Genomic DNA, 4,264 nt, shown 5'->3' with positions numbered 1-4,264 from the left:
AGTTTCCAGAGGGCTAATATGGACATTGTTGGCCAAATGGATTCTTGGGCTGGCAGCTCAGTCACTCAAGCCTGTTGTGCTGGCAGCTCACTCACTCACGGCCAGTGGGCTGGCAGTTTACTCATGGCTATTCCTTGAAATTCTCCTTCAAGCAGAGTGCAAGGCCACCAAATCCAAGTGCAGTTTCATACCATTTCAAGCCGGATGCAAGGCCACCAAAGAGAGCGAGTCGTGACCTCTCCCTCCTATATCTTGCAGAGACTGACCCACACCCACACTTCTGGGTTTTATAGTCCCTCCACCCCACCACCGGAAGGGGCGTGGCCTTCGTGGCGCGATTGACAGGAGAGAGAATCTCAATATTTTTAAACACTAATAACCATTTTATTTTTCATGAATGGGAAAAATCCTCGGCACCTGATGAGCGGAGGGGCACTCTGAGTAAGATGGCCAAAATTCACAGCCGTACGTGGTAGCGTTTTCTCTAAAATCAATATAAAGTGCAAACAGGAAATGGTCAAGATTAGAATTTTAATTATATAGAAGGCAAGACAACTTTAATTAGGCAAGGCAACTTTAATTAGGCAAGGTACACAAAATTGCTGGAGGAACTCAGCGGGTGCAGCAGCATCTATGGAGCGAAGGAAATAGGCGACGTTTCGGGCCGAAACCCTTCTTCAGACTCCGACGTTTCGGGCCGAAACCCTTCTTCAGACAATGCAGCTTTAGCATATACAAACCACAGGCAACACAGCTTTAGCATCTCCAAACTATATTTTGAAACCACATTAAGGGCACTGACAGGTCAGTAAAACCACTCACAGTTTAGTAGTCATGTGTTCAGTGTTATTCACAGATCAGACTGGGAGACATGACCCTCGCTTCCTCCCATCTTGCGGGGGCACTGAGAGATGTTTATAATTTTATGTACCCCAGTTTTATCCCCAGATGTGTAGTTTATGTGGAGATTTACCTCAGTAAATAAGTAGATATTTATAATATTATTTACCCCTGGAGAAACTCAGCGGGTGAGGCAGCATCTGTGGAACGAAGGGTACATTAAACTACTGTTGCTGGTGTCTCTGCCAAGACACTGCAGCAATTCTCTCTCACTCACTCCAACAAGAAGAGTTTCGCAACTTAAAAACAGCGCTGGCTACTGCACCAGCTACTGCACGCCTTAGTCCTCCCAGTCCAACTGGCCATTATTAAGTGCAATGCCCATACAAGTGGCCACACCAAAGTCTCCCGGGGGAATGCCCTCACTGACATTACTGCCCACACAGCAGATTACGAATTCTGCACATTGGTCCCTAGAGAACCAAAGATTCTAGTAGGCAGAATGGCTCTGTCAGACAAGGGAATGTAAAGTTTATTAATGTAACGTTTTGCCATGTAAATAGATCATTTGAAACAAGGGGACTGCGCCATTGACCCTTTGATGGGCCTCTGGCCCGTTCTTTTACACTATATACACTTCCTTACACATGCTGATAAGGAGGGAAAGGAGAGGGGAGGAGAGGGACTGTATAACATATAACATATAACATATAACAATTACAGCACGGAAACAGGCCATCTCGGCCCTACAAGTCCGCGCCGAACAATTTTTTTTCCCTTAGTCCCACCTGCCTGCACTCATACCATAACCCTCCATTCCCTTCTCATCCATATGCCTATCCAATTTATTCTTAAATGAAACCAACGAACCTGCCGCCACCACTTCCACTGGAAGCTCATTCCACACCGCTACCACTCTCTGAGTAAAGAAGTTCCCCCTCATGTTACCCCTAAACTTCTGTCCCTTAATTCTGAAGTCATGTCCTCTGGTTTGAATCTTCCCTATTCTCAAAGGGAAAAGCTTGATCACATCAACTCTGTCTATCCCTCTCATCATTTTAAAGACCTCTATCAAGTCCCCCCTTAACCTTCTGCGCTCCAGAGAATAAAGACCTAACTTATTCAACCTTTCTCTGTTGTTGAAACCCAGGCAACATTCTAGTAAATCTCCTCTGTACTCTCTGTACTCTCTCTATTTTGTTGACATCCTTCCTATAATTGGGCGACCAAAATTGTACACCATACTCCAGATTTGGTCTCACCAATGCCTTGTACAATTTTAACATTACATCCCAGCTTCTATACTCAATGCTCTGATTTATAAAGGCTAGCATACCAAAAGCTTTCTTTACCACCCTATCTATATGAGATTCCACCTTCAAGGAACTATGCACGGTTATTCCCAGATCCCTCTGTTCAACTGTATTCTTCAATTCCCTACCATTTATCATGTACGTCCTAAAATGTATTTTACTCTTGTGAGAATTTTATTGCTTTAAAGTGTGTGAACATAGAATCTTCCCACAAATCTCTCCTATTTGTGATAAATGTCTACATCTAGAGGCTAATTTAACACATACGTTTGCAAACTGTATAAAACTTAAACATTTCTGGACTGATATTTTTGAAATAACTTCAGAAGTTATTAATACAAAACTGGACCAAGACACAAAATTCATAATACTTGGAATATCAGAACAAAGTTTAACACTCACAACAAACCAAAGAAACTTCCTCAATTACAGTATAATAACCGGGAAAAAATTAATATTAAAATTTTGGAAAGGCCCTACAACCCCCACAATTAAAATGTGGATTACGGAAATGTCGGAGACCCTATACTTAGAAAGAATTAGACTTGTCTTAATGGACAAACAAGATCTTTTCCATAAAATTTGGGCTCCATTCATTAACTATCTGAAGGGATAGATTGGCACAGCACGAGGACCCAGCTGAAACTTGAACTCAGGAACAGATGAAAAGCTAGACTTTATAACCTACGAACCTATCTCCATTGATGTATTACAGGTAACCCATTCCATCTCCCTTGTTTTTCTGTTGTGTTTTTTAAATTTATTTTTTATTTGTAACTTTCTACCCTCTCTTTCTCCCTCTTTCTATAAAAAATAAAAACACTAGAAGCAGAAGTAATTGATAATGGAAAATTTTAATAATGTATGACTGATGTATATGAAATGTTTTTTTACTATAATATGTAACTACATTTTATAATATGTCTACTTCTAATAAATAAATAAAAATTAAAAAAATAAAGTGTGTGAACATCTGAGATTCAGCATATTGCGCGAGGTGTGGAAATTTGTGAGTGAATGTCACAGAGAAGGGGGTGAATAGTGAGTGAGTTTAAAGACTGTTACTTGTTTGTGGAACCGGGTGATTGTTGAATGGGTGAATGTTGATTTAATCCTATAATTCAGACCAAATAGGATGTAATTGAATGAGCTTGCTCATTTACGTGATAAATCTTTGTAGAGTCTCATGCGGTTTAACATAGAAACAAAGAAAATAGGTGCAGGAGTAGGCCATTCGGCCCTTCGAGCCTGCACCGCCATTCAATATGATCATGGCTGATCATCCAACTCAGTATCCCGTACCTGCCTTCTCTCCATACCCCCTGATCCCTTTAGCCACAAGGGCCACATCTAACTCCCTCTTAAATATAGCCAATGAACTGGCCACAACTCCCTTCTGTGGCAGAGAATTCCAGATTCACCACTCTGTTTAAAAGGTAGTGTCTCTGCGAAGCTGCAGTTGTGTGGGGGTGGAGCCGCACAGTTATTTTTGTTTCCTTTGCTCTTTGGAAATGCATTGGCGATCTATGTGGAAATTAACTGTTTATTCTCTATCTTCTCAACGTTTATTAAACAGCGGATATGGCTTAGCAAAGAGACTGTTCATTTTCTTTGCTGCGTGACCTGGCATTAGGATTTGTGACCTTGGTATTTGAAGTTTGATTTCTTCCTATTTCTTACCTATTTAATTGAATTGAAGAGAGATCTGAATTGCACACTGGCCATGTGGGATTCAGATTGAGGTGTTGGATGAGAATTGGAAACACCTTTATCTCAGAAAAAAAAATGTTAATTTGAAATTGTTTTTTTTCTTCATAATGATCTATTTTTAAAGGGTCTGCCTTGTAAGTAGTTAAAAAGTTAAGTAAAGCCTTGACTGAGATTGGACAGGACCTTAGTGATGAATTAATTACATATGCACAGCAATCAATTGAACCATGTCCGTCTTACAGAAACCAATGAACCACAGAAACCACTATCAACTAAACATAACAGCGAATCCTTACAACCAGGAGATCACAAACTGATAAGAAATTGGGATGGGAAGAAATTGGGAGAACGGTGGAAGGAGCCCTTGCAAGTACTACTGACTACACCTACAGCAGTGAAGG

The sequence above is a fragment of the Amblyraja radiata genome, unplaced genomic scaffold (genome assembly GCF_010909765.2).
Source record: "Amblyraja radiata isolate CabotCenter1 unplaced genomic scaffold, sAmbRad1.1.pri scaffold_510_ctg1, whole genome shotgun sequence".
Lineage (NCBI taxonomy): Eukaryota > Metazoa > Chordata > Chondrichthyes > Rajiformes > Rajidae > Amblyraja > Amblyraja radiata.
This window is presented reverse-complemented; position numbering follows the sequence as displayed.